Genomic DNA, 22,068 nt, shown 5'->3' on the forward strand with positions numbered 1-22,068 from the left:
ATATATATATATATATATATTATTATTATTATTATTATTTTTTTTTTTTTATTATTATTAATATAATTTTTTCGCTATAAAATTACTTATAACCCCAAACATTTTTTTTTTTTTTTTTTTTTAGCAGAGGCCCTAGGGAAAAAAATGGTGATCATTGACGTTTTTCATGTCACAGGATATTTGCACAGCAGTTTTTCAAACACAATTTTTTTGAAAAAAATACACTTTAATGCATTAAAAAAAAAAAAACACAACATATACCCCAATTTTTTTGTAAAATATGAAAGATGATGTTAAGCCCAGTAAATAGATACCTAACATGTCACACTTTAAAATTGTGGAATAGGGACAAACTACGGTACTTAAAAATCTCAATAGGTGATGCTTTCAAATATATAATTTTTTTTTTTTTTGCTAGAAAATTACTTATAACCCCAAACAATATTTTTTATTTTAGCAGAGGTCCTAGGGAAAAAAATGGCGATCTTTGACATTTTTTATATTTCCTAGGAAAAAAAATGACGATCGTTGACATTTTTTATGTCACAGGATATTTGCGCAGCAGTTTTTCAAACACAATTAAAAAAAAAATAAAAAAATTTAATGCATTAAAAAAAACACACAATATATACTCCAGTTTTTTTTGTAAAATATGAAAGATGATGTTAAGCCCAGTAAATAGATACCTAACATGTCACACTTTAAAATTGTGCACACTCGTGGAATAGGGACAAACTACGGTACTTAAAAATCTCAATAGGCGACACTTTAAATTTATAGTGCTAGAATTATTGTTCTCGCTCTAATGTTCACAGCGATACCTCACATGTGTGGTGCGCTGTTTACATATGCGTGCCAGACTTATGTATGTGTTTGCTTCGGAACAAGAGCACGGAGGAATAGGGGCACTTTAAAAAAAAAAAATCATATTTATTTATTTTTTATTTTTACACTGTCCCTTAATTTTATTTTTTTTATCACTTTTTATAATGTAAACATCTCTTGTAATAAAAGAAGGATGACATGTCTTCTTTATGGAGAGATCTGGGGTCAAAAAGCCACCAAATCTCCCCTTTACCTTGATCGTTTACTGTAAAAAAAAAAAAAGTAGTTTATTCCCGCACCCTAGACCTGAAGTGATGTTGTGATGTTGCCTCTATGGCTCCAAGGCCATAGAGGCAATCAGAGATGGTCTAGTCTGTCATTGCCTCTTTGACCAGCTGGATCACTTCTTAGGGGAGAACGGTAAACCTGAGAAACATAGGCGAGCGGCGGGGGTGGGGGGGGGGGGGCGGTGGGGGAGGCTAGGTGGGAGATTGGGGGATGTCGGAAAGCGATTCAGTGGCTAATGAGCCGCGCAGATCACTTTCATGAAAAAAAGATACCAGGGTTATGGCTTCAGACATAACCCCGGGAAACCGCTTGCAAACCGCAACGTATATTGCAGTATGTTGCAGTCGGCAAGTGGTTAGTTGGTAATTGAGCAGTCATGCCACACTGTACCCAAATAACATTTTTGTAATTTATTTCACATAAATACAGATCTTTTTTGGTGGTATTTGATCATCACTGGGCTTTTTTTATTTTTTATTATATAAACAAAAAACTACTGAAAACAAAAAAAATGAAAAATAAAAATAATAACAAAATAAAATTATATATATATACATGAAATGGCCTTGCAGGCCGGATTCGACCCACAGGCCTTGTGTTTGACACATGTTCTAACCCAAAAGAAACTCATCTATATTTTAGTGAAGAGCTTCTAGTGACTCTTGCCTCAGGAGGGCGCCACTGATTATAATGAAAATCCTAGTGTCCAGCATGTAGGCGCTTCTGGTGAAATCACACTGCAAGTCTGTTAGGTGTAAATGAGATCTTATTAGGGGATGTAGCAAACTCCCTGGTGACCACTAGAGGGAGCCTTTACAACCGCTAATGCGATTTACGGTAACTTAAATATGGAACAGCAAACAAATGTAAACATTTTTAGCAAAAATGACTCTCATGTAAATTTCATGATCATAATGGAAATTTACAACATAAACACGGGCTGATACTATTAATTATGCTGATCACATTCACATATGTAACTATTTAAAAAAGAAACAAGCTGTAAAGGAATCTATAATTCCTTTTTATGCGCGGTCTCCGGGTATTTTTCAAACAACCATCTGAACTAAAAGATCGATAAACAAGAAACCAAAGGTGTTTAAAATGAATTATTCAGGAATGAGTTTTGATCCAACTTCTACTTTTTCCCTGAATTACTATATAGACACTTCTGAAGAGCGGCTTAGAGTGGCACTCTATCTGGAAGAAAAAAAAATACTATATTACAAAATAAATACAAAATATTGGATACAAATCTTATAAAACCCAACCAAAAAGTCAAGAGTTTATCTATTTACAGTGACTTGAAAAAGTATTCATACCCCATTGCAATTTTCCACATTTTGTCATATTACAATCAAAAATGTAAAAGTATTTTATTGGGATTTTATGTGATAGACCAACACAAAGTGGCACATAATTGTGAAGTGGAAGGAAAATGATAAATGGTTTTCAACATATTTTTAAAAATAAATATATGAAAAGTGTGGGGTACATTTGTATGGCGCCCCCCTGAGTCAATGCTTTGTAGAACCTCCTTTCACCTTTCAATTACAGCTGCAAGTCTTTTTGGGGATGTCTCTACCAGCTTTGCACTTCTAGAGAGGGACATTTTTTGCTCATTCTTCTTTGCAAAATATCTCAAGCTCTGTCAGATTGGATGGAGAGTGTCCGTGAACAGCAATTTCAAGTCTTGCCACAGATTCTCAATTGGATTTAGGTCTGGACTATGACTGGGCCATTCTAACACATGAATATGCTTTGATCTAAACCATTCCATTGTAGCTCTGGCTGTATGTTTAGGGTCGTTGTCCTGCTAAAAGGTGAACCTCCGCCCCGGTCTCAAGTCTTTTGCAGACTCTAACAGGTTTCCTTCTAAGATTGTCCTGTATTTGGCTCCATCCATCTTTCCATCAACTCTGACCAGCTTCCCCGTACATGCTGAAGAAAAGCATCCCCACAACATGATGCTAACACCACCATGTTTCACGGTGGGGATGGTGTGTTCAGGGTGATGTCCAGTGTTAGTTTTCTTCCACACATAGCGTTTTGGTTTTAGGCCAAAAAGTTCAATTTTGGTCTCATCTGACCAGAGCATCTTCTTCCACATGTTTGCTGTGTCCCCCACATGGCTTCTCACAAACTGCAAACAGGACTTCTTATGTCAACAATGTCTTTCTTCTTGCCACTCTTCTATAAAGGGCAGATTTGTGGAGAGCACGACTAATAGTTGTCCTGTGGACAGATTCTCCCACCTGAGCTGTGGATCTCTGCAGCTCCTCCAGAGTTACCATGGACCTCTTGGCTGCTTCTCTGATGAATGCTCTCCTTGCCCGGCCTGTCAGTTTAGGTGGACGGCCATGTCTTGGTAGGTTTGCAGTTGTGCCATACTCTTTCCATTTTCGGATGATGGATTGAACAGAGCTCTGTGAGATGTTCAAAGCATGGGATATTGTTTTATAACCTAACCCTACTGTAAACTTCTCCATAACGTTATCCCTGACCTGTCTGGTGTGTTCCTTGGCCTTCATGATGTTGTTTGTTCACTAAAGTTCTCTAAGAAACCTCTGAGGGCTTCACAGAACAGCTGTATTTATACTGAGTTTAAATGACACCCAGGAGGACTCTATTTACTAATTAGGTGACTTCTGAAGGCAATTGGTTCCACTAGATCAGTGTTTCTCAACTCCAGTCCTCAAGGCGCCCCAACAGGCCATGCTTTCAGGCTTTCCATTATTTTGCACAGGTGATGTGATCGATTTCACTGCCTTAGTAATTACCACAGCAGTTTCATCTGAGGGAAATCCTGAAATCATGACATATTGGGGCGCCTTGAGGACTGGAGTTGAGAAACACTGCACTAGATTATAGTTAGGGGGATCGGAGTAAAGAGGGGCTGAATACAAATGAACGCCACACTTTTCACATATTAACCACTTCCCGACCAGCGCACGATGATGTACGTCGACAGAATGGCACGGGCAGGCATATTGGCGTACAGGTACGTCCAATATTCAATGCCGCCCTGCCATCGGGAGCGCGCCGCCGGCGCTGGTCGGGACCCCCGTGAGTCCGGTCGCGGGACCCGCGGACTCGATCGCCGCGGGCATCCCCGCGATCGTCTCACGGAGCGGCCGAATGGAGGAAATGCAGAGTAAACAGCATTTCTCCATTCTGCCTAGCAACTAGTGACACTGATCTCTGCTCCATGTGATTGGAGCAAAGATCAGTGTTCACTAAATGAAAGCCCAACCCCCCCACAGTTAGTAACACACCCCTAGGAACACTTAACCCCTACACTGCCACCCACTGGTTAACCCCTTCACTGCCAGTGTCATTTACACAGGAATCACTGCATTTATATAGCAGTGATTACTGTATAAATGACAATGGTCCCAAAAATGTGTCAAAAATGTCCGATGGGTCCCCCACAATGTCGCAGTCACAATAAAAATCGCTGATCGTCGCCATTACTAGTAAAAAAATAAAATAATAAAAAATTATTAATAAAAATGCTATAAAACTATCCCTATTTTGTAAATGCTATAACTTTTGCGCAAACCAATCAATAATCGCTTATTGCGATTTTTTTTTACCAAAAATATGTAGAAGAATACGTATTGGCCTAAACTGAGGGAAAATTTTTTTTTTTATATATTTTTGGGGGATATTTATTATAACAAAAAGTAAAAAATAATGCGTTTTTTTCAAAATTGTCGCTCTATTTTTGTTTATAGCGCAAAAAATAAAAACCGCAGGGGTGATCAAATACCACCAAAAGAAAGCTCTATTTGTGGGAAAAAAAGGACGTCAATTTTGTTTGGGAGCCACGTCGCACGACCGCGCAATTGTCAGTTAAAGCGACGCAGTGCCGAATCGCAAAAAGTGGTCTGGTCTTTGACCAGCAAAATGGCCTGGTCTGTAAGTGGTTAATTTGTAAAAAATGTTGAAAACCATTTATCATTTTCCTTCCACTTCACAATTATGTGCCACTTTGTGTTGGTCTATCGCATTAAAATCCCAATAAAATACATTCACGTTTTTGCTTGTAGCATGACAAATTGTCGAAAATTTCAAGGGGTGTGAATACTTTTTCAAGGCACTGTACATCACACATTTCCCTCCCATTAAAAGAAAAAAAAAACATTGCCCTATAATAATCCCAAATAGGCCTGGCACTGTCCCTTTAATTCCATCCAGGCAATCGCTGTTCTCATACGTAGACGCACCTGTTTATTTGCGTAGGTTTGTAAGTGGGGGTTGGGGAGCGTTAAAAATGTTTAAATGGGGTTTTAATTTTTTGCATTTTTGTAGTTTGATATTTTGTGCTACTTGCTCGATTGCTGTTAGTCATTATGTGCCGCATTTTATTGATTGAGCAATTTATTCACTGTACAGTATTTAATAATTTACCTTTAAGATTTATATTTATTTTCAATTCCTGGTTATTATATATGTTTGTGCTATATATTAACTTGCTTTTATTGGTGATTTTATCGTTTTTTTTTTGTTTTTGTTTTTTTGTTTTGTTTTTTATGATTTTTATATTGCCTCTGTTTTGAGTGAAACTGTAATTTAATAATTTCCCTGTTGAGATGAATAAAGTATTCTAAATCAGTTTTTTTTTTAAACACATTTTCTTTATTTTACACTTAACTGTTAAGAAGTTAATGGAGTATGAGCTGCACTCCATGATCTTCAAAGGTGGGGCAGGTAAGACATCAGGGGTCTAATGGACTAATGTCTCCTTAAAGAGAACCTGCCACAAAAAAATAAATAGTATGGCATAGGGGGTATTTTGGTCTCTTATGTAATAAAAATAAATAAAGTTTTGTGATAAAAGTGTGAAAAAATAAAGTTACACTCAAGCACCCTCAAAAGCCTCAAAAACAATTCCGAGCGCCCCTCACTCACACCCAGGGCCGGGACAAGGGGTGGGCAGGAGGGGCGGCTGCCCCTGGCGCAATGGTTTATTGCAGGGGTAGGGGGCACCCTGACCCTAACCCTAAGGGAAAGGGGGGTGCAGTTTGGCATCGTTTGCCCTGGGCGCTGGATGACCCTGTCCCGGCACTGCTCCCACCCCACATATGAATGTAAACACGCACAATGGGGGGGGGGGGGGGCGCTTACACATGCAAATGTCAGTTTTGCTACATGTTACATATCGCGAGTGAGAGCAATAATTCATGGCTTATTATTCATAGTTAACTCAAAACTGATGACCTGTAGGGATTTTTAAAGTGTTGCCTATGGAACACTTAGGGTACCAAAGTTTTTTGCTTTTTCACGTGTACAATCAATTTTTGGGCTTGACATGTTGGGTATTTCATCGCAACCTCATTTTTTTTATATTTTTACAAAAAATTGGGTAATAAACTGCATTTTTTTGTGCTCTAAATTAAATTGATTGAAAAGTTACACTTAATAAAACCTTGCGCTAATATTGCGTGACATAAAAAACATTGGAAATACCAACAATTTATTCTCCAGGGTTTCTACTTTTGGAAAATATATGATTTGGGGTTGTAAGTAATCTTCAGGCTTAGAATTATTTTTTTTTAAATGGCTAATGCAGCAAAAGGGTTAGAGGCCCGTGCTGCTAACTGCTGTTTATAAATGGCGCCGGGACTCAAATGGTTAAAATAAAAATAATCATAGACGTGCGCACAGGATGTGCTGGGTGTGCCTGGGCACACCCCAATCACCTTGTGCGGTGCAGATTCCCCCTATTTAGGCCCCTGATATTTCACCAAAGCCCCCTAATAGGGCTCCTAAAATAAATATTAATAAAAAATAAAAATAAAAATAAAAAAAATTTAATAATAAAAATAAAAACCACTGACACCAATCTCTGCCCTACTGACACCTTCCACTGCCCTACTGACACCAATCTCTGCCCTACTGACCCCTTCAGTACATATACACATGCACACAGGCCCATATGTGTTTGAGCTTTGGGGTGCACACCCTGATGCTATAGGCCAGTGATGGCGAACCTTGGCACCCCAGATGTTTTGGAACTACATTTCCCATGATGCTCAGGTACACTGCAGAGGGGTGCCAAGGTTCGCCATCACTGCTATAGGCTGTAGACACCTATGGAAATAATATATGTTCATCCAGCACATTAAGAGCTAATTGGTTTGGCACACAGGGGTATTGTTGAAATTGTTTAAAATGACCCCTAATTAACCCATCTGTCAAAATCAACTAAGCAAATGGGCCAGCTGTAACAGGACTCGCCATGGGTTCTATGTGGACTTGACTCGGGTCAAATGTGCATTTAATGAGCTTTACAGAGAAAAATATCCACATACAATGTCATCAATATATTCTAAAAATGATAAATGACTTCCTCCTGGAGTCTATATATAAATACATTGTATCATATGAAGATGGGGGTCTTTATGCATTCTATGCCGAATTCCGTATTCCTGGTCCCAAATAAGGACTACCAATCCAGAGTACTAAAGTCAGTCCTCTCCTGTTTGACCCCCCCCCAAAACCCCTGCATGAGTGAGAACCTCTGGTGACGCTATTTATGACAAAACGCATAGGGCGGAGCCGGAAAGCGTGACGTCACCACGCATGCCCGATCACGATTAGAAATCAGGGAATTGTAGTTTTGTGGATGATGATCATTGTATACAGCGTTGCGAGTGCTTTTAACCTCAATAAAGGACCATACTGACGATTTTACACTATGCAAGCCTGGCGCTCTGTTCTTTTTCATTCTCGGGGACCCAGACCAGTGGAGTTCATGTGAGTGGGGGGAGGGACGATGCATTATGGATTTCTGCTAAGAGTGCTGACACGTTGAGAGTCACATGTGCGCTAGTAAGCTTATACATGTGGTGCTTGCAGTAAATGCGCGGTGTTACACATATGAAGCTGGTTTAGATTCACAAAGACTGTCTGTGTGAGTAGAAGAACCCTGTCTATTGGTGTTGGACTTTTGTTTATTGTTTGGTGCACTGATATCAGAAACCATGTAATCAGGCCGAGACAGAAGTACAGTTAAATCACACTTGTTTAATAATAAAAGTAAAAAGAACAAACGTAGTCAAAACATAGCCAGAGTTCAGTAACCGGAACAGATAGTCAGCCAAGCCAGAAGTCAGAGATCAATGTAGTGGAACAGCAAGCAGGATCTGGAGCCAGAAGGGATGTCAGCAAAACAAGTCTTGAACAGGAACACAGGAGATAGTCTTCTGTGATGTTGACCAAGGCAAAGGCAGAGCTCCTCCGGACTAGACGGCTTAAGTAGGCAGGACTGACGAGCAGGATATCATCAACAGCTGAGTAACTGTGGAGAGATAGGAGCTGGCAATTAGCCGACAGCTGAGCGGCCAGCTCAGAGAAGGAAGGGCTGAGCCAGGCCCTGACAACTATTTCTAAGCTCTTTATTGGATTTCTGTCTTATTCCTCTTCACATATTTGATCAATGTTTGTTGATGTATATTTATTCATTTACTTGCAAGGAAGTTACCGTATATACTCGAGTATAGGCCGACCCGAATATAAGCCGAGGCCCCCAATTTACCCCCAAAAAACTGGAAAAAATTATTGACTCGTGTATAAGCCGAGGGTGAGACATGCCTGTCCATCCCTGTGTGTCCGTCCATCCCTGTGGGTCCATCCATCCCTGTGTGTGTGTCCATGCATCCGTGTGTGTGTGTGTGTGTGTCCATGCATCCGTGTGTGTGTGTGTGTGTCCATGCATCCGTGTGTGTGTGTGTGTGTGTGTGTGTGTGTGTGTGTCCGTGCAGCCTACCTGTGTCCAGCCTGCCTGTGTCCGTCCAGCCTGCGTCCCGTCCAGCCTGCGTCCCGTCCAGCCTGCGTCCCGTCCCGGCCCGGCCCGTCCCGTCCCGGCCCGGCCCGGCCCGGCCCGTCCCGTCCCGTCCCGAGCCGAGCCTCCGTCCTTCAGCTCTTCGTCGGCGGCCATTCTAGGATTCAAAAGCCGCGCCTCCGTCGGTGATAGGCGGAACACTCAATTTCCCACTGACTGCTGTTCCGCCTATCGGATGTCCGTGATAGGCGGAACACTCAATTTCCCAGCAGCCTGTGTTCCGCCTATCACGGGCATCGTCTCATCCTCGTCCGTAGTACGAGGATGAGACGATGCCCGTGATAGGCGGAACACAGGCTGCTGGGAAATTCAGTGTTCCGCCTATCACAGGCGAAGGCGGAGCCGGAGGCGCGGCTTTTAAATTATAGAATGGCCGCTGTCTGTCTGCTCGACACGCTGATCGAGCGGGCAGACAGCGATGACTCGAGTATAAGCCGAGGGGGGCACTTTCAGCCTCAAAAAAGAGGCTGAAAATCTCGGCTTATACTCGAGTATATACGGTATTAACTTTTAGGTGCAGCAGGTTGCTGATCCTGTGATCAGTGCTGTATGTTATCCTATACATGGACTTGCAGCTGCTCATTTGCATTAATTGTTTTTGCAATTTGTGCGGTATAATTGTTTATTTATAAATGAGATTCGACAGCGCAGTCCGCAGTACATGTTGTCTGTCCATGAGGTCCGTCTCTGGAATTTTATCCGGCCTCATTAGGAACACTTTCAGCTGAATGAATTCACAGTGAAGATCTCACTATAGGTATCTGTACAGGAACCAGTCTGCAGTGTATGGCTGCTTTCTGACATATGGTCCATGTTCAGACATATGGTCCCTGGTGAGAGTCGGAGGCGCTCTTTAAAGCCTTGTCACTTATGACATCTCTATTCACACACCACTTGGATTTTGAACTGAAGTTTAATCGGCTTATATTCTTCCGTCCTTGATTCCCTGATAAATATATATATATATATATGCATGTACACACACACATATATATATATATATATATATATATATAGTGTATGTGTATATATATATATATATAGATAGTGTATGTGTACATATATATATGTGTGTGTGTAATATATATATATATATATATATATATGTGTATATATATATATATACATACACACACATTATACACATATACATATATTTTTATTTTATTATTAATTTCATTTATCTAATTTATTAATATTTATTTATTCATTTTATTTTATTAATGACATTTAACTTATTTCTTAATTATTTAATTTTAAATATTTGTTGTTTATTAATTTTATTTAACGAATTAATCAATATTTGTTTATTTATTAATTTTTATATTATTGTATTAATTACATTTAAGTTATTCTTTAAATATTTAATTGCAAATATTTTTTTATTTTTTTATTTCATTTTACAAATTTATTAATATTTATTTATTCATTTTATTTTGTTAATTATTTTTAAGATATTCTTGAATTATTTAATTGTAAATATTTATGTTTTTATTAATTTAATTTTACTAATTTGTTAATATTTATTTATTCATTTTTGTTAAAACAATAAGGGCAGAAGATTTAATAGACGGTAAGATGAAAAAAAAATGACTGAAGGTCCGTTTTAATTATTTAATTGTAAGTATTTACTTTATTATTAATTTCATTTGACTCATTTATTAATAATCATGTATGTAATATTTATTAATTTTATTTTATTATTGGTTTTAATTGTATTTATTTAATTTGAAATATTAAAATTTGAAATCAAAACTTTCCATTTTGATCACACACTTTATTTTAGAGTGGTTTGGTCTTTGTACTTTCCCGTAAAACCCTTTCTTTTTTCATGACACTCCTTAAGCCTCAGTTCACACCTATGCGTTTTTTTAAAGGCTTTGTGCAGAAAGGCACTAACATGGGATTCCTATGGGACACGTTCACGTTCGACCGCTGCGTTTTGGGAAAGGGTCAGAGACCTTTTTAAAACCAAATGGTGTGTTTTTGGTTCAATAGACTTCAATGGAGAAGCTGCAGAAAAGCATGTAGTGCCATGATTTTACCACGATAAAATACATTAAAAAACGTACAAAAAATGCATCAAAAGCGCAAAGTGCACCACCGCAGAGACGGATCAAAAGCAAACTGTATAGGTATGAACCAGGCTTAATTTAGACTTGATGGCATCATCACTGGGTCTCTGCACACCTCCCAACTTTCTGAGATGAGAGCCTGTAACCGGCTAGTGTGAAAGGGGACATCTGCACTGATAATCAGGGCACTAATCATCAGTGCCCTAAATATCAGTGCAGTCCCAACAGTGCCCATCAGTGCTGCCTATCAGTGCACTGACCGTCAGTGATGTCAATCAGGCCTCCTTATCAGTGCCCACCAGTGTCACCTCATCAGTGCTCATCAATGCTGCCTATTAGTGCTCATCAATACCGCCTATCAGTGCAGCCTCATCAGTGCTTCCTCATCAGTGTCCACCAGTGTCACCTTATCAGTGCCGCCTATTAGTGTCCATCAGTACCGCCTATTAGTACCGCTTATCATTGCAGCCTCATCAGTGCCCATCAGTGCCGCCTATAAGTGCTTCCTTATTAGTGTCCACCAGTGTCACCTCATCAGTGCTGCCTATTAGTGCCCATCAGTACCGCCTATTAGTACTGCTTATCATTGCAACCTCATCAGTGCCGCCTATAAGTGCAGCCTCATAAGTTTCCACCAGTGTCACTTCATCAGTGCCCATCAGTACTGCCTATTAGTGCCCATCAGTACCGCCTATCAGTGCAGCCTCATGAGTGCCCATCAGTGCTGCCTATCAGTGCACTGACCATCAGCGATGTCAATCAGGCCTCCTCATCAGTGCCCACCAATGCTGCCCATTAGTGCCCATCAGTACCGCCTATCAGTGCAGCCTCATGAGTGCCCATCAGTGCCACCTATAAGTGCAGCCTCATCAGTGCTTCCTCATCAGTGTCCACCAGTGTCACCTTATCAGTGCCGCCTATTAGTGCCCATCAGTACCACCTATTAGTACTGCTTATCATTGCAGCCTCATCAGTGCCCATCAGTGCTGCCTATAAGTGCAGCCTCATCAGTGTCCACCAGTGTCACCTCATCAGTGCCCATCAGTGCTGCCTATTAGTGCCCATCAGTACCGCCTATCAGTGCAGCCTCATCAGTGCCCATCAGTGCTGCCTATTAGTGCCCATAGGTGCTGTCTCATCAGTGTAGCCTCATTAGTGCCCACCAGTGTCGTCTCATCAGTGAAGCCTCATCAATGCCCATTAGTGCTGCCTCATCATTGCCCATCAGTGCCACCTATTCATGCTCATTAGAGCAGCCTCATCAGTGCCACATATTAGTGCAGCCCCATTGGTGCCCACTAGTGCCGCCTCATCAGTGCCCACCAGTGCAACCTATCTGTGCTCATTAGTGCCACCTAATCAGTGCCCACCAGTGCAGCCTATCCATGCTAATTAGTTTAGCCTCATCAGTGCCGCCTATCAGTGCCGCATATCAGTGCAACCTTATCAGTGCCCACTAGTGCCGCCTCATCAGTGCCCACCAGTGCAGCCTATCCATGCTAATTAGTGCAGCTTCATCAGTGCCTATCAGTGCCGCATATCAGTGCAGCCTCATCAGTGCCCACTAGTGTGCCTCATTAGTGCCCACCAGTGCATCCTATCTGTGCTCATTAGTGCCGCCTCATCAGTGCCCACCAGTGCAGGCTATCCGTGCTCATTAGTGCAGCCTCATCAGTGCCCACCAGTGCAGCCTATCCATACTCATTACTGCAGCCTCATTAGTGAAGGAGAAAAAATTCCTGTTTTCAACATTTTATAACAGAAACGAAAAAAAAAACAACATTTTTTTCCTGCGCTCACCAAACTGCATGGTACGGCAGCAACATTTTTGGTGCAGGGTAATCTTTAAAAGTCATGTCTGCACTACTTCTTATGCATTCCTGTGCTTTTGGCAGCCCATTGAAAGGAATAGCTATGGCTGTATTCACGCCCGTTCATTTCCAAAACGCGCAGCAAAACACACAGAAATATAGGTTTCGCCTCTCATTAAGGAAACGCGTTGCAATTGAGGGTCACGCATGCGGTGCCATTATTAATTGCTAATGGCCCCCCAAGGGGCAGGTAGCAGACCTGTGTTTTACCGCGCAACAAAACCCGCTACAAATGTGACAAAATGCCCACCGAATAAAAAAAACGTCCGACGCTTCGCAACCGAAAAAAGTTTCTGGAGCTACTTCGGGGCGTTTGTCCAGCATAGGGCAGTCCATTCACGTGAATGGGACGCCTTAGGCGTGATGCATGGTAATGTGTGTAAAGCACACAAAAAAATGTAAGCGGTAATGCGTATCCCTGTTAAGCTCAGATGTGAATGGGGCCCCAACACTACGCATTTCTGTCGCAGCCACCAAACTGCGTAGCACTGCAGTAGCACATGCTTTTGGCGTGGGCCAAAAGTCGCGCCTGCCCTCATTTATGTGTGTTCCAAGGCGTTTGGCAGCCCATTGAAATGAATGGGCTGTCGTAAATGGAATAAGTAAAAAATAAGTAAAAAAGTAAAAAAAAAAAATATACCGGTATATATATATATATATATATATATATATATATATATTGTACAATCAGATTGTAAGGTATATGGCAAGTCGTACCCAGTCCAGCACTATTAGGACTGTACAGCTTTATACAGGACTTTTCACTTTATTACCCTATTACCATTAAAGAGAACCTGTCACAAAGAAAGAACCATTGATGGAGGCTCCCATTCTGCAGCTCCCGGAGAGGATTGGGTTAATCCAGGCTGCTTCTTTTCGGGGTCACCAGTTGGGCCAATGTGCTGCGGATCGGATGGATTTTGTTTCCCAATCGTGGCTTCCCGCTCCGCCGTGAACGAGTTAATCCTGAATCGTCGCCTCTCCCCGCACCTGCTCATCGCCGTGATAAAAAGCCCTTTTTCGCTCGCAGCATTTAGTGCAATTAAATCATCTCTCCCAAGATAAGGATCCTTCAGGTTCTTATCTGATTTACAAGAAGGTTCAGTCAAGGTGCAAATGACAGACATTAAAAAGGCATTCACAACAGCCGCACACTGCGAGCCAAGAAGAAGGAGATTTAAAGAGCTCAATTTCCTCCATAACCTTACATAACGTTCCACCCATACTTCACCCAGAGCACAGCTATCGGGAGGGTTACATCATTCCACCGCAACACCGGAGGACAAGTATGACCCTCGCTGCGAGACTCGCCGGAGCCTGGCCGGTAACCTTACGTCTACGCGGCCACCCTTAGGCTACAAATCCACGATTGTGACCCCCAAAGTCGCACAATTTAGAGTGCGATGATGAGTGCAGCTTCGATCCAACTTTACACTCACCGGATCAAAGTTGCATCAAAAGGCGCATCAAAGTAGTGCAGGAACCTTTTGATTTTCAAAGTCGCATAGATGGGAATGGGTGCCATTGAAATCGATGGGCTGTGACTTGTCATGCGACTTGTCCAAAGTCGCATGACAAGTCGCACGCATGGAAACAGAGCCTAAGGGCCCTGTGCATTTTGGCAATACTCTGTACAACATTTTAACATTTAATTTTAAATTAGGACTGCAACACACTAACATTACACACATGTGTTGTAACAGCCGGTCTTCTTCCAGGTTGGCTGGTCTTCTTATGGGTTCCGTTCTTTATCCTTTTTCATTGGCTGAGCCAGGGTTGTCACATGATAAAATGTGTGCATTACCATGTGTTACCACATGGACTTCAAAGCATTAACATTACATGTGTGTTGTAACAGCCGATCTTCTTCCAGATTGGCGGGTCTTCTTCCATATTGGCCTGTCTTCTTCTGGGTTCCGTTCTTCGTCCATGTTGATTGTCCAAGCCAGGGTTGATGCACTTTGGAATGCATGCTTTACCAGGAGTTACCACAAGTACACAGGGAGGGACACATGTACTGCAATGTAGCCGGTCTTCTTCCAGGTTGGCCAGTCTTCTTCCATATTGGCCGTTCTTCTTCTGGGTTCTGTACTTCATCCATGTTGATTGGCCAAGCCAGGGTTGATGCTCTATGACATGCCCGCTTTACCAGGAATTACCACTAGTACAAATGGAGGGACACATGTACTGTAATGTAGCTGGTCTTCTTCCAGGTTGGCCGGTCTTCTTCTGGGTTCTGTTCTTCGTCCATTTTGATTTGCCAAGCCAGGGTTGATGAACTATAAAATGCATGCTTTACCAATAGTAACCACAAGCACACAGGGAGGGACATGTGTAGTGCAATGCAGCCAGTCTTCTTCCAGGTTGGCCAGTCTTCTACTGGGCTCCATTCTTCATCCATTTTGATTGGCTGTGGCAGGGCTGGCGCACTATGAAATTAGTGTATTACTATGTGTTACCACAAACACACAGTGATGAGTGTAGTGCAATGCAACGTGTGGCATTGTGATTCATTTTAATTAGAACTTCAATGTATTAACATTACACATGTGTGTTGTAACAGCCGGCATTCTTTTAGGTTGGCTGGTCGTCTTCTGGGTTCTGTTCTTCATTAATTTTGATTGGCTGAGCCAGGGTTGTCACACAATAAATTGTGTGCATTACCATGTGTTACCAGAAAGACTTCAATGCACTAACATTACATATGTGTGTTGTAACAGCTGGTCTTCTTCCAGGTTGGCTGGTCTTCTTCTGGGTTCCGTTCTTTATCCATTTTGATTGGCTGAGCCAGGGATGTCACATGATAAAACGCGTGCATTACCATGTGTTACCACAAGGACTTTAATGCACTAACATTGCACGTGTGTTGCAACAGTTGATCTTCTTCCAGGTTGGCCAGTCTTCTTCCATATTGGCCGGTTTTCTTCTGGGTTCCGTTCTTCGTCCATGTTGATTGGCCAAGCCAGGGTTGATGCACTATGGAATGCACGCTTTACCAGGAGTTACCACAAGCACACAGGGAGGGACACGTGTAGTGCAATGCAGCCGGTCTTCTACCTGGTTGGCCGGTCTTCTGCTGGGCTCCATTCTTCATCCATTTTGATCGGCTGTGCCAGGGCTGACGCACTATGCTACGATGGCCTCCGCCGCTTACCAGAGCCACCGGCAGCGGCGGAGGCGATCGGGTCCTTTCTCCTCTTAGGTATCCTGTTAGGCCCCCACCCGATTCCATACCATTGTAGGGCGGAAGCAACGTTAAAAAGTCACTTCCGCCCATAGCTCTTAAAGTGGGATGCCCCTAAAAAAAAAAAAAAAAAAATTTGAAGTCAGCAGCTACAAATACTGCAGCTGCTGACTTTTAATAATCGGACACTTACCTGTCCCATTGTCCAGCGATGCGGCGGAACGAAGCCCCCCCTCGTTCCCCGCTCCGCTCGCAGTGCCGTCATTCATACTGTGGACACCCGGCTGTGGTTTCACAGCCGGGCACTCACTGCGCATGCGCTAGCGGCGCAGGGTGCCGTGATACACCGCACAGTCATCTGGGACACGTGACAGGTCCCAGATGACTGTGCGGCACAAGGGGAAGTGATGACACCAGCCCGGGCAAGGAAGAAGGCAGACTACAAGGGACCCCCTAGCAACAGGTATTTAGAGGTGAGTAAAAAAAATGTTTCCAATAATTTTTTAAAGATTTTTAAACACTTTTTTATTTTTTGGTGGCAACACCACTTTCTTTTTTTTTTTTTTTATACCACTCAGTGTAAATTTATTTAATTGCTATGGGACCACCTCAGCTTTCAGCTCAGTGTCCCTTCCAACAATCACATCATAGTGGTAAGTGTTTTTTTTTTTTTTTTTTTTTTTTGGGAGTGTTGATACCAGGCTTACTATTTTTCATATTAATCTTCTAATCCCTCTCTGTCACACACTCCCCTCTTCTTCCTCCCCTTTCCCCTAACCACCCCCCCCCCCCCCCCTCCTGCCTATCTGTGGACAACCTTTTTCTATTTTTTCCATAAGTACTTTAATTTCTATCTAAATTGTACCTTGTAGTATCTTGACTGTACCTATTTAGGGCTTCCTCAACCCCTCTGAGATGAGCCATTTCTTCCTGAAATCTACCCAGCACTTCCATTTCCCTATAATTGGAGTAATACTCTGTTCTTCCCGGCTACTTCTCAAACACTCCATTTTATAGGTCTTTTCTACCGAATCCACCCATTCCCACATTGACGGAACTTCCTTCTCTTGCCATTTCTTCGGTATTAATTTTTTACCTGCATTCAGCAGGTGGGGGATCACTGATTCCTTATATTGTCTGAGCCCGATTCTTGTCCCATGGAATAACACTACCCAGGGGTCAGCCTTCACCTCTTTGCCTGTAATCTCTTTGATGTGGGCTATAATTTGGTTCCAATAGGATTTTATTTTTGGACAACTCCACCACAAATGTGCCATCGTGCCCACCTCTCTACATCCTCTCCAACATTCCCTGGCGCCATCCTGCTGAAACTTGCTTTTCCTCTCTGGGGTATAATACCATCTCATCAAACATTTAGCGCTCATTTCCGCCGTTCTGGCGTCTACCGCCGAGCCATGCACTAATTTAAATATTTTCCTTACTATTGTGTTTTCTAGTTGTGATCCTAATTCCCTCTCCCATTTTTTGATGTACGCAGGTACCCCCAGCTCTACTCCCTCTAACAGCATTCTGTACCATCTCGAAACAACTTTCTTTGCTGTCTTTAATGTACAGAGTTGTTCCAACGGGGTCAGATCTTCCGCTGTTCTAACCCGTACAGGGAGTTTTTTGATAAAACTCGAAAGCTGAGCGTACCTCCACTCATCAATTATCATCATCTCTTTTTTTTGTGCCAACTCATGATATGGTGCTAGTCCCTCCCCTTTCATTACATCTTTTAATTTTACCTCCTCTTTAACCCAATTCCCTCCTATTTCCTGACATCCTGGTAAGAAAAAATTATTATTCTTTAATGCTATAAGTGGTGAATTGTATTTTCCGTTAAATTGCCTATATATCTTATCCCAAATCCGCAATGTGTTTCGTGTAATATTATTCCCTTCCAAAAATACACTTCTCTCTAAAGGAGGATTCCAAATTTGCTTATCTAATTTTGTTCTACATACATCGTGTTCCAGTCTCACCCATCTTTTCTCTGTGTTATCCCTTATGCTCCATTCACTCACTCTAGACACCACAACAGCTTCATAATAAGTCTGCGCATCTGGCACTGCTACTCCACCCCTGTTCTTTGGTTGTCGGAGTGTAGCTAGGGCCACCCTGGCTTTTTTATTTTTCCAAACAAATTTCATTAGGATAGATTTTAATTTTGACAAGTAAACATTGGACAGAGGAATAGGGAGCATCTGAAACCTGTATAAGATCTTAGGAAATATTATCATCTTTAATGAATTTATTCTTCCCAGCCATGATAATGCCCTATAGCTACACCTTTTACATTCTGCCTGTATCTCATCTAGTAACGGGATATAATTACAACGGTACATTTTCCTCTCTGTTTTTGCTAATTTTATCCCTAAATATTTAAGCTCACTCTTCCACGGGAGTTTCCAACTTTGTTGTACCTTTTGTGCCTCTCGCTTGTTAATATTGATATTCATTATCTCCGATTTTGACCTATTTATTTTAAAATTTGAGACCTCCCCGTATTGGCCGAGTAGCTCAAATAATTTAGGCATAGATGTCTTTGGGTTGTTCAAGTAAATTAAGATATCGTCCGCAAAAGCGGAGTATTTATATTCCACTTTTTCCACTTTCACCCCTTCTATCCCCGGATCCCCTCTTATTGCTGCCAGGAGTGGCTCCAAGGAGAGCACAAACAGGAGGGGCGAAAGCGGACAGCCCTGCCTTGTACCCCTCTCCATTTCGAAAGGCTCCGACACATACCCATTAACTTTTATACATGTCTTTGGATGTTCGTACAGTACCTTTATCTTCTGTAACATCTTAGGTCCTAGCCCCATCTTCTCTAATGTCTTAAACATAAACCCCCAGTCTACTCTGTCGAAGGCTTTCTGTGCGTCCAACGACAGGAGCAGACTGGGGGTTCCACCCTGTCGCATCTTTTGAAGCAGGAGGAGTGTCTTTATTCCGTTATCCTTTCCCTCTCGTCCCCCTATGAAGCCCGTCTGGTCTGGGTGGACCAGTGATGTCATTAAACCCTTCATTCGCTCTGCTAGTATTTTAGCATATAGTTTTGTATCCGCGTTTAACAGCGAAATCGGCCTGTAGCTGGTACACTGTGTGGGATCTTTGCCCTCCTTCCGTATTAGAGTAATTGTAGCCCTTAAATCTTCATTACTTATTCTATATTCTTCTCCTAGGCCATTCATATACCGACACAATTGGGGAACAAGGGCCTCTCTAAACGTTTTATAATATAATGTTGTGAAACCGTCTGGTCCCGGGGATTTTCCTGGTGCTGATTTTAATAATGCTCTGACTATTTCATCCTCCGAAACTGGCCTTTCAAGTATGTCCCTTTCCGTGGGGGTGATTTTAGTCAATGTATTTTTCTCCAAAAATTCCCTGATCTTCTGCTCTTTATCTCCGTTTTTGGCCTTTTTCTTACTGTCTGTAAATATCCGCTCAAAGTATAGTCTAAAAGTTTCTGCTATATCTTTGGTAGTATAGAGCACTTTTCCATTTTTATTCTTAATTTCCCCAATGAAATTTTTTCCTTTTTTCTTTTTTAACATTCTGGCTAAAAACTTACTTGATTTATCTCCCCATAAATATTGTTCCTTGGCCAACCCTTTAAACGTCATCGCTGCTTCTTGGTCCAAAAGGTCCTTCAGCTCCATCCTTACCGTTAATAACTTTTTAAATACCAGGTCATTTTGGGGCAGACTTTTTTTTTTATGGTCTTGTTCTAAACAATGTATCTCACTCATTAATTTATTGATTTTTTCGGCTCTCATTTTTTTCTTTTTAGATTGCATAGATATCAGTATTCCCCTTATATAGGCCTTATGCGCATCCCACAGCGTGTTACTTTTAATTCCCTCTGTATCATTAAATGTAAAATATTGATCGATCTCACTCGCGATTTTTATCCTGTCCTCCTCCCTAAGCAATAGCTCCTCATTCAACCGCCATCCAGAGAGGTTCCTCCCTATCCTTGAGATGTTTAGGCATAGTTTTACCGGGGCGTGGTCCGAAAGAGTCATCACTTCTATCCCTGAATCCATCACGTATTCCAATAGCCCATGGTCTATGAATATGTAATCAATGCGTGAATACGTCCCATGGACTGATGAATAGAAGGAATAATCACGTGACAGGGGATTTTTTGCTCTCCATACATCCACTAATTGGTTGTTATATAGCTTTTGAACTATATTTTTGTGTGCTGCGCTTCTCATCTTTTTAACCTCCGAAGAACTATCGACTTCCGGGTTGAGGCCGAAGTTTAAATCTCCCATCATAATTACATAACCTGCTTTAAAGTCCATAAGTTTATATAATATCTTATTTAAAAAACTAATTGGGTTGCTATTAGGAGCATAAATATTTACTAAAGTACACTCCAATTCCTCTAATGTACCTCTTAGGAACAAATATCTTCCCTCTGCATCGCACATTTTTTCCTTCAACTGAAACCTTATTCTTTTGGAAAACCCTATCGCTACCCCTCTACTTCTGGCTGAAATAGTATCACTATAGAACCAGATTGGGTAGTTGTTGGAATATAATCTAATGTTTGATGCGAGGGAGATATGTGTCTCCTGTAGAGATATAACGTCAGCCTCATAGCGCTTCAATTCTGCTAAGATCTTATGTCTTTTTATTGGGGTATTCATGCCCTTCACGTTATAGGACATAAATTTCAAGCCGTCTATTTTACTGTTGCCCATCTATTTGTCCTACGTTCCTTGCCCTACATAGGTACTTCTTATCTTGTTTACTAAGGTGGTCCACATTTTTCCTCCACCCTCCCCCACCCCTCCCTCCACTTTACTTCCCTTCCCCAACCTTATACCTTCCCAACCTCCCCTATCTACCCCTCCCTCCTTCCCTTCTTTGCATCCCATACCCACCTCCCTCCTTACCTTCCCCCTTCCCCCCCAACTCCCTTGGCCTATTTACGGCCTTTGTTAGGTTAATGGTCGTACACACCCCTACCATCTCCTAATCTATTTGTTAAGAGGGTTTGGGGCTTTTCCACCTGCGCCTCTCCCGCCTCTCCCCATGAGACAGGAGGTATTAAATCCCACAATCTTGTTTAAATTATATATTTTCCTTATTTCCTTCCCCTTTTCCCTCCCCTCCTTTCCCCGGACCCATTTTTTCCCCCTACAATGAGCCCATTATTCCATCTGCCAACCAGGAAGTATAGGCGGGCGTATTCCCAGTTTCTCACAAAAATCTTCCAAATCTTCCGGGAAAACCAGCTTCGCCGATTTACCATCTTTGTTCCCTATTAAGCAAGCAGGAAAGCCCCATCTATATTTAATGTTCTGAGCTTGCAATTCATCTAGTAGGGGTTTCAAAAGTCTTTTCCTTAAAAGCGTCTCGGGTGCCATATCCGGGAATATCTGTATTTCTCTCCCTTCATATACATGTGGGGTTTTTCCCCTTAACTTTTTCCATATTACTTCTTTTTCATCGAAAAATGTGAACCGCACTATTATGTCTCTCGGTCTGTCCATATCTCTAAATCTTGTTTTACCAATTCTATGGATTCTATCAATCCTTGGTGGAGCTCCCATCTCATTTCCCCAGCAAGGGACGAGAATACTGTTTAGTATTACTCTTAAGTCTTCGCCTTTTGTTTCCGGGATTGAGCGCAATTTCACATTTTTCCTTCTACTTCTATTTTCCTGGTCTTCCAGTTTATACAGCGTATTCCTTTGTGTTTGTTGAAGTGTTCTTAGTTGATCTTTAACTTTGTTTAGCTCTATGGCTTGGAGATCCATACGATTTTCTGTAGCTTCTACTCTCTCTAGTAATCCGCCTAGGTCTTCTCGGAGCCCCCTGATGTCCATTTTGATTGCATTCTCTAATTTTGAAAGCATCTCTGCCATTTCTCCTTTTGAGGGAGGAAGATCTTCTGTCCTAATTTCTTCCGTTTTGCTGCTCTCCCAGTCACTTTCTATTATTGTGTCCTCACTG

Source organism: Lithobates pipiens, unplaced genomic scaffold, assembly GCF_037356315.1.
Source record: "Lithobates pipiens isolate NorthernLeopardFrog02 unplaced genomic scaffold, aLitPip1_a1.2 Scaffold_23, whole genome shotgun sequence".
In the NCBI taxonomy this organism is placed as follows: domain Eukaryota; kingdom Metazoa; phylum Chordata; class Amphibia; order Anura; family Ranidae; genus Lithobates; species Lithobates pipiens.